Source organism: Urocitellus parryii, chromosome 7 (assembly GCF_045843805.1).
Source record: "Urocitellus parryii isolate mUroPar1 chromosome 7, mUroPar1.hap1, whole genome shotgun sequence".
NCBI classification, from domain to species: Eukaryota; Metazoa; Chordata; class Mammalia; order Rodentia; family Sciuridae; genus Urocitellus; species Urocitellus parryii.
In genome coordinates this window covers 162,508,150-162,518,311 of record NC_135537.1, presented here as the reverse complement: position 1 = coordinate 162,518,311, position 10,162 = coordinate 162,508,150, and positions in this window count along the sequence as shown.

Below are 10,162 nucleotides of genomic sequence, written 5' to 3'. Positions count from 1 at the left end.
TCCTGAGATAGTAGGGCATGCCATGAGGTCACCAAGTGCAGGGGGAGGGCTGCCGGGCTATCTGGCTGTCCTGCAGAGCCTGAGTGATGTGACCTCAGTGGCAGGGGCTCTTCCAAAGGGCCTGTGAAGAGACCTTCCCAACAGCCTTGGTCCACCATTGGCCAGCCCCTGCTCCCCCTCCCAGCTGCCTCTCCAGCCTGGAGCTCCTCTCAGCCCCTCTGCATCTGGGCCTTTCAACCTAGTCAGGAACAAAGCTCATGGAAGGTGACCATCTCTGCAGCATTTGCCATCATCATTCATCTTTTCTCCAAGAAGTTTTAGCAGAGACCCCGACTCGGTCTTTTGCTGAGAGGCACAACAGTCAGCCCAGTAAGAGTGGGAGGGCTGGAGGCAGAGGGGAGCCAGGAGGCAGAGGGCCTTCGCACCCACACAGTGGCATCCCGGTCTTCTCTCCAGGAGGATCCAGGTCTTACAGTCCTTGGACCCCCTCCCGTGTCCCTCTTCCCTCAGTCTTTCCATCCTTCCCATCCCTTTCTTCATCTCTATACACCCTGACCCCACCTCCCTCCCTCACTGTCCCTCTCTCACTTCCTCTCTCCTTCCTAGCCCCTTCTCATCAGCCTTCTACCCAACCCTCCAACCCCAAGCCCATCCTCACTCTTTCCAGAAAACTCTTCCCTCCCTCTTGCTCTTTTCCAACTTCCTTCCTTTGCCTCTTTGTCCAGGCAGCTGGACCCACAGCAAAACCCAGCTGCTGGGGATAATGAGAAGGGAGGAGGCAGCCCCTGTGCTGCAGACCCCGCTGCAAAACCCAGATTCCCACACCCCTCCACCCTGCCTCCTGTCTCCAGCTGGAAAGCCAGCTCTCTGGAAGGCTAAAGCTCCTCACCCACAACCTCTGACCTCTGGTGAGCCACCTCCCCACACTCGTGTCTCATTGTGGGCCAACGCTGCTCACCTCTAAAGTTTCATCTTTGGTTTCTGAGCCATCACCCTGGTGCCACCCAATAATCTGAGGATTGAGAGCCAGGGCAAGGGGTGGTGGCTAAGGGCCCTCAACTCAGAGGACCTCAATTCATGCAGCAAATGTTTTCTGGCAGCAAGCTTCGGCCACATGAACTAGTGAAACAGATAAACATGACAGCGTTATAAAAAAAAGTTTGCAAGCCAGACGTGGTGGTACATGCTATAATCCCAGCAGCTTGGGAAGCTGAGGCAGGAGGATCACAAGTTCAAAGCCAGCCTCAGCAACTTAGCAATACTCTGTCTCAAAAGAAAAAATTAAAAGGGCTGGAGATTGTGGCTCAATGGTTAGCACCCCTGGGTTCAATCCTTGGTGCCAAAAAGAAAAAAAATATAGATATTTACTACCTGGGTACAGTGGCACATACCTGTAATCCTGGCAACAGGAGAGCTGAGGCAAGAGGATCGCAAGTTGGAAGCCAGTCTCAGCAACTTAGCGAGGCCCTAAGCAACTTAGCAGGACCCTGTCTCAAAAATAAATGATAAAAAGGACTAATGGATGTAACTCAGTGGTAAAGTGCTCCTGGATTTAATCCTCAGTATCAATTTTTAAAAATCTTTTTTTTTTTTTTGGCAGGGAGGATACAAGGGATTGAACTCAGGGGCACTCGACCACTGAGTCACATCCCCAGCCCTAATTTGTATTTTATTTAGAGACAGAGTCTCACTGAGTTGCTTAGGGCCTCAGTAAGTGGCTGAGGCTAGTCTTGAACTCATGATCCTCCTGCCTCAGCCTCTGAGCCACTGGGATTACTGGCATGTGCCACCACACCTGGCTCAATTTAAAAAAAAAAATTTTAAATGACCAAAGTTTGCAAATGCCATGCAGGCTTGGTGGTGAAACTAGAAACAGGCAAGATCAACTTTACCCCCTCAGAGGACAGGAGAGTCTTCCAGGGTGAATAGGACTTTGCCATGCAAAGAAGGGGAGAAATCAACTTTTATTGTGGGGATTCTATGTGCTAAATGCAATGTGAGTCATATTCTATATTTAATCTCATTCTGCAGATTAGAAAAATGAATCTCAAAGAATGAACATGTAAATGGCAGAGAAACAGCATTCCAAGTCCACTCCCGTCCTACTGCCCCAGCACTCTCAGACAAGCAGATGGGCAAATTTGTATGTGAAGCACACAGATATAAAAAGGGGTGCCATGTTTAGTGTGGCTAAAGAACATGGTACCCAAGGTGTGCCATGTTTAACGTGGCCAAAGAATATGGGAGGTAAGGGAGTAGATGAAAAAGGAAGAAAAGGAAAGAGGCAGGCTGAGGACCATGTGGGGAAGAAGAGGACCAGGGACCCCATTTCCCTCAATTCGGGCTACCCTATTTTGTTGTAGTACTTCTTATCCATTGTGCGTCTTCAACAATAGAAATTTTCTCACAGCTCTGAGGCTGCAGTTGGAGATGTGGGAGTCTACATGGTCAGGCCCTGAAAGAGCCCTCTTCCTAGCTTACAGATCTCTCACTGTGGGCTCACAGGTGCGCTCCAGGAGGAACTCTCTCTTCCTCTTATAAAGCCACCAATCCTGATTAGGACTCTAACCATATGACCTCATTTAACCCTAATTACCTCCGAAAATTCCTATCTCTACATACAGTCACACTGGGGAGGCCGGAGACGTCAGTAGGTAAATTTGCAGGAAACAATTCAATCCAGAGCCCTCTCCAGCCAGGGTCCTGCCCTCCACTGTCCCTCACCCCTTCCATCCCCCCAGTCCCTATCAGGCTGGAGCTCCTGGCCCCAGGAAGGCAGACCCTGTGCTCCTTGGAGCCAGCCAGCCAGCTTCTCCTTCCACCAGAGCTGTCCTTAGGACCAGAGGGACCAGGACAGGAGGGGAGGGGGGAAACAGCACTGAGCAGGGGGCCTTGGCCCTCAGTCACTCACTTCTCCCCAGCTGGCTGCAGCCGGGACGCGGGTGGGGGCAGTGTCTCTTGGCTGGGAGCAGGTCGGGACAAGGACACTCTTCAGGGGAAGGAAGGGAAGCCAAGAGAGGAAGAGGAGGGAGACTGACCCAGGCTTGCTTATTCCACATTGCACAAATTTGTGTTGAACCCCAAAGAGAACAGTGCAGAACAGGTCAGCCAGGGGTTGGGCAGGAGGTGGGGCCTCCGAGCACCCCAGGATGCACCCTGAATGGCAGATTTGACACGCAGTGAACCCTAAAATGGGACATATCCTTAGTTCACCCCACTCCCACCTACACACACACACATACACACACACACACACACACACACACACACACACGTTTCCCTCTTTAGCATCAAGAATTAGAATCCTGGGTGGTCAGGCAGATCTGGGTGGCAGATCCTTTCAGCCATTGACTAGCTGCATGGTTTGGGAAAAGTCACTTCTCCGGGCACCGAGCCTTGGTTTCCTCAGCCCTAATACCCACCTCCCAAAATTAAGATGTGGGAAGCCTAAAAAAATACATCAGACGTGAGCCTCCTTTATAGCCTGTGGGACGCTGCACAAATAAACGTTCCTTATGAGAAGAATGACAGTTCTGTTGCTCTGTCATTGAGCACTCAGTGTATGCCAAGCGCCATATCACAGGAATGGGACTCGAGAGAAAAGTGGCTCATGTTGTTCACTGCTGAATCCCAGGACCCAGTACAGTGCCTCGCACACAAGAGACCTTTGGGAAGTATCTGTTAGAAGCTTTGCCACATGTTATCTCATTTAATTTTTTTTTAACTACTACCCAGGGTTGCTTTACAAACTGAGCTACATCTCCAGCCCTTCCCATTTTTTTATTTTGAGACAAGGTCTTGTTAAGTGACTGAGGCTGTCCTCAAACTCGCGATCCTCCTGCCTCAGTTTCCTGAGTCCCCGAGATGACAGGCCTGCTCCACCTGACCAGATTTATCTCATTGAATCTTGAAAACAACACTGTGTAAGTCCTATTATTTATCCTCAGTTGATGGATATGGAACTGTGGATTGAGAGATTAGGTAAACTACCCCAGGTCCAAACATAATAAGTGACAAAGTGGGATTCGAGCCCAGGCTATCTGGACTCAAACCCACAATGATGCGGAAGGAGATGACAGCGTATTAAATCAGGGATCATCAGATCCAGTACCCTGCCTCCAGGCACACCAGGGTTGTCTGCTTCCAGTGTCTCTGCCAAATCCCTCGGCTTCCATGAGCAGCCCCATCCTTGCCCCACCTCTGTCCCTAGCCCCAGGCTGCTCAGGATATTGAAAAAATCACCACCCCACTCTGCCTGGAAGTTGGGACATCTCCCCGGCAACCTCCTCTCCCAGAGGCTATCCAAGTGCTGGCTCTCCTGTCTCACGGATATTTCCTGTCTCCGTGAGGCTTCTCCTGCCACCAGAGCCATCCTTAGGACCAGTAGGACCAGGACAGGAGGGGAGGGGGAAAACAGCACTGAGCAGGGGGCCTTGGCCTCCAGCCACCTACTACCACCTTCCTCAACTGTGGTCTTTTTTATTAATTTATCTCATCAACATTCACTGAGCACCTACTGTGTGCCAGGTTCCAGAGACTCAGATGTCAATAAATGGGGCAGTCGTGTATTTTAGAAAAATAGGGAGAAAAATAGCAATTGTAGAAAAAGAAAATAAGTATGATAGAAAAGTAAGGTGAAGGGACATACTCTACCTGGGATGGCCAGGGACGACCTCTCAAAGGAAGTGACATTGGGCTAAAGGCTGAAAGCTGAGGAGCCACCTGGTGAAAGGCAGGGGAAAGAGTGATTCTGGTAGTGGAAACAACATGTACAAAGGCCCTGAGGCTGGTGGGAGTCATAAAACAGGGGCTAGAGAAGAGGTATGGATAGAAAGACAGGCAAAGGCAGGGCATTCCAAGTGAGCCCTCTGAGGAGTTGCGTCAAGGTCTTGGGGAAATTCCTCTCCACTGAGCCTGGCCTGTACAGACACCCTCTCCTTGGTGCCTAGGTTTGTGGCCCCCACAGCCCCTGGGTGCTCAGACACATCCAGACCTTTACATGGAGTCATGTACCTCCTTCCTTCCTTCTTCCCTAACAATAGCCATGACTGAGCTTGGCCTGCTGGTACCTGAGGGTCTCTTCCTGGAGGGGCTCAAAGGCTCCTTCTAGCCTCCCTGGGAGATGTTGGTTCTAACCTCTTCTGCCATCAGCTCATGTGTGCCTTCAGACAAGCACGTCACCCACGCACCTTGGTGACAAGGAGGGGGAGACCTTGAAGCTGCTCCCAGCCTTTCTTGGCCAGTAGGGTTAGATCCCCCCACACTCCGTTCCCCCACCCCCACACATAAGCCCTGCTCTCTCCTCCCCAGAGTGACACTGTCCTTCTCTCCCCTAGCTCCTTTGCTACCACCCACCACAGAACCTCCAAATCTGCCTCCTGGCAACTTCTGCTCCCCCCCATGCCCCCCGACAGTCCACCCTCTAGTCTGGATTGTGCTGACTGTCTACCTCTGCCAGTGCCCACTGTCCCCGACAAGGCCACTACCTGCAGAGAGTAGGACTGGAAGCTAGCCCTTCCACAGCCCACAGGGCCTTCTTCCCTCTCAGAGACCCCAAGAACATCTCCATGCAGGGTTGACAAGGGCCTCTTGCCTTCCAGGGACAACCTCCCTTCTCCCCAGCAGAAAAAACAAAAACTTTCTTTACACTTTTAAGGCGCCAATTTCCATTAGAACATAAACCCTAGAAGGCCTGTTGCCTGGGATTTAGGAATCAGCAGTCCCTAAATCCACTCTGTCTTTGGGGAGTGAGGGGCTGGGCTGCCCAGAGAGGGTCCCACAGCCCTGCTGGTCTTCAGAACAGGCTCCAGGGGCTTTTGGAAGTAAGGGTGGCCACAGACCCTGGGAGGAAAGGTTCTGTGCTGGCCTGGCCTGACCCCTAGCATGGCCGCCGACAGGGCCAGGGTCACTGAGCAGTCAAATGTCACTTTGAATGAGAAGCCTTGAACTGCAGCTGAGAAATGAAGTTGGGAAACAGCTCAGCCAAAGGCAATTGGACCTTTTTTTTTTTTTTTATGTTTTTTGGGGAAAAAAAAAACCCTCTATTGTCCAACTATCCTTCCATGATGCTGGAAAATTGCATTGATTTCCTGAGCAGTCAGCTCTAATTTCCCCTGGGTGGGGACAAGGCTGCGCTCCCCTCCTGGCTGCTCCAGCTTGGAAGATCTGGTTCTGCTCACAGACCAAGAGCAGGAAAGGAGACAGAGACCCTGAGCCTGGGCCCTGGGCCCCCGCCCCATCCCCTGCGGGCTGGGGAAGCTTTCTTTGGAGCTTCATGTTTCCTTGCTATTCCGGCTCTCTCAGCAACCTGGCTTTGCGCAGCAGCTGTCTTGGCCTGCCCCCGGCCCAGCCTGGCTCTCACATGCAGCCCTCTGTGCCCCAAGTTCTCAGGCAAACAGATAGAAATATAGTTGTAAAGAATTTGAGTGGCTGCCAGGCTAGTAGGGGAGCCATCTGCCACAGGGGAATCACCAGGCCTGAAATGACGGGTACCCTGGGCCCCAGCCTGGGCCTAGCCTGGCCCCCACTCTCCCACTGCAGCCCCCAGTGTAGACCACAGAGGCAAGAGGTGAGGGGAATAGCTTTCAGGCCACTCCAAGAAACCAGGGGCATGGTCAGTCCCCACTTGGCCATGGGTCCCTCAGCCGAGCTTCAGGCTTGGGGAAGTGGGAGCAGAGGATGTCGTCCTAAGGTACAAGACTGCCGCCTAAGCCTCAGTGACAGGCTTGTCCTCAGCTGACACCTCCCCATCACCAGCCTCCACCGACTAATAGATTTCCAGATCGTGAACCTGGAGAGGAAGGAAAAGGAAGAGGGCATTCCCCCTCAGACCCAGCCAAGAGCGGCCTCCCACACCTCCATTTCCCCTTGGTGTGTCCCCCTGCCCCTCTTGGTGTGGGGACTGTTCAGACAGGCCTCCAGCCACAGTGACACATCTGGTTCCAATCAGGAGAACAGGTTCCCAGGTCACAGAGGAACATGGGGAGGGAGGCCAGAGGACAAGCAACCCGAGCTCACAACCCCAGTGCTTCCTCCCCAGAATGAACCCCCCATCCCATTTGTCTCCTCTCGCCTCCCAGATGAGTCTCCCATGGCCCCTGGGAGACGGAGGGAAATCCTGTGGGGGTGGGGAGGGCCACTTTTCTTTTTCCCTGTGTACTGACCACAGACCCCTGACCTCGTCCCTACTTAAACCTTCAAACCACAAAGGAAAGAAGAAAGGAAAGTAGGGGCTGGGGGGAGGAGGAAGGGCTGCAAATAAAGAGCAAGCAGAGGTCCCGGAAGCCATCAGGTCCCAGCTGGTGCTCACGGCCCACGGGGAAGAGTCCAGAGAAGGAAGTCCACTAGAATTCACTGAATCTGCCCCGTGCCTGGTGCATGCCTTATGCCCACTCCTTCACAGCAGCTCTGAACAACAGAAGCATCAGCCCCACTGGACAGATGGGGAAACCGAGGCTCAGGGAGCCAGAGGTCTCAACTGTCCAGCTCACCCAGGTAGTAAGTAACCTGGTATCTGATTCCAGAGCGTGGACACCAAGGTGCCCTCCGGGAAGCCATCAGGATCTGCTCTGATTCCCACAGTCAGCACGAAGGACGGCCCCAGTCTCAACTTCTTCTCAGGCCAGAGTCAGAGGATACGAGCCTCACTAGCAGCCTCAGTGGACAGGGTTTGGTGCCAGAGTTCTCATCCTGGCTCCGGATGGGCCTCAACATCCCTAGCAATAAAAACGAACAGGGGCCGTCTAAAACTGGGTTGAACTGTGATTCAGTGACTCCCCCATCCTTTCGTTCCTGTCACCCTGAACAAACCTAGAGGCTTCCCCCTGGCCTGGGTGGTCTTTAGGAAAAGGATTCTGGCCCTAATTTCCGAATGCAGAGTTGGCAAGGGGGCCAAGAGAATGATGGGACCCAGCCATCCATGGAAGCCGCTAATCTCCATCTTCCCTCCGCCCCTCCCTAGGGGACTGTACTGCCGCCCCCACTGAAAGCAATTTGTCATGCCCTGAATTAAGTGATTCCAACAAGGGTTTAATTTCAGTTTAATGGCTCTGTTTTTATGTGTAATTAAATACCATTGCATAGCAAAAATATGTTGTTTGCACTTTAGAGACCTTGTAAGGGCCCGGCGAGCCAGTCCCAGGGAGTTTCTCCCCCCAGGCTCCACCGGCCCCTCCCCCAGTCTGGCTGGAATTGTCCAGGTCCAAAGGAAGGGGGTGGGGGACCTGAGGAAAGGACAGGGGAGGGGAGGGGAGAGGTGGTCTTGGTGGCGCCAGCTCACTCAGTAGAGCATGTTTCTAATTATCTGCAGCACACACACCCCCCTCTTCTTTCTGACCTCAGCCCTCCCCAACCCCTGGGGCCTCAGACACAGAGGGGACAGGTCACTCCAATAGTGAGGATCTAATGAGACCCTTGTTTGGCCAGGGTGATATCTGTCCACCCCCAGGGGTATGACAAAGCCACGGGCTCCACTGACCCTCCTCTGCTTACCTCCTTCTCCCTCTTGAATCCCTTCCTTCCTTCCTGTCGTCCTTCCCTCACAACCACAGACTGCCCCCTTTTCCCCCTCTTCCGTGAGGACCCAGAAGGCAGCTGCTGCAGCCTCCCAGCTCCATCCAACCACTTCTGGGTCAGAGGTGACACTGCCACAGGGGCCTGGAATGCAGGGGGAGTTTCTCTGGCTGGAAATGTTTCAGGGTCATTAACCACATAGCCATATACCCTCCGGAAAGGGGGGGCTGAGCAGGCACCCCAAATCCTACATGCCTCATGACATTCCTGGAGCAGCTTGGTGGCAAAATCTGGCTCTGAGAGCCAAGAGGTTGGGACAATGGGCTTTTCCTGCAAGGAGCTGAAGGGGTGGCAGCTGCTGAACCTCAGAACATTGATGGGGAACAGGCTGGAGGCTTGGGGGATTATGCTGCCCAAATCCAGGAGAGTCAGTTCCACGCTCCCGGTTTCCTCCCTTCCCCCACCTGCCTTCTTGCCAGTGGGAAAACCCAGCCCCCAGCCCATCAGGGCTTGATCTCCCCTAATGAGCTGGGAAATGGAAACCAAATGCTTGCTGTAGATCGGCACCAGTGGGCTAGGGGACCCCGGATGGCACAGCGTGCCCATCCCCCTGCCCAAGGCAGGAGAAAGGGACATTTCCTGGGGAGGCAGAGCCGAGCACGCAGGACCTCAGTTCTCAGGTTCTTCCAGGTATAGTGGGGTGGCCCCCACCAGGACTTGGTCCTTATCACCTCCCTTCAGTGCTGCCAGAGGTGTGGACACTCCCCGTGGAACTCAAGGGACCATTCAAGGTTATCCAAAAGCAGAAGGCAGGGTGGAAGGCCCTACATGCAAATATAGATCTGCTTTTATTGTTTTCTTTTTTTCCTTTTTTTTTTTTCTTTCTTTGTGGTACTGGGGGTGAGCCCACTCTACCACCTTTTTTATTTTTTGAGACAGGTCTCACCCAATTGCTCAGGCTAGCCTCAAACTTGCAATCCTTCTGCCTCAGCCTCCCATGTTGCTGGTATTATAAGCGCCCTGGCACCCAGCTTTATTTTCTTTTGACACTAGCACCTAGCCCCAGGGTCATGGGACCAGCTCTCAGAGGGGAGTGGTGGAGTGTGGAACCCCCTCAACAGTATACATGCTCTGTTCTCCAGTGTTAGACAACTCCCTTAAAACCTTCAATGGGGACACCTAATGAGTGAGGGTCCACTCACTCATAGCTTAGAAGGAAGTGACAGGCTCTGTAAATGTCTCCTTCTCTCTTCTCACCTCACAAAGACGCGCTCAGATTCACACTGCCCACACAAACACCACACAAATATGTCTCCTCTACACCCATGGGTAAAAGCCCCTACTCCCAGGCCTCACCAGGCTACCTTCACACACGCACCCCCCACACAAATCCCATGACCATGTATCTGTCACACGGACACACCCCAGGCCACACACAGTGCTACCTCCACACAGACTCTGCTTAAAAATCAGCTCTGTGTGTGTGTGTGTGTGGTACTGGGGACTGAAACCCGGGCCCAGTGTATGCTATGCTGGAGCCTGCTTTTCTTGGAGACCCGAGCAAGGAAAAAAAAAAAAAAAACTCCCACAACCTGCCAAGGGTTCAAGCACTGGGAAGGGGGTTGGAAAGATACATTTCAGGGAAAGAGAT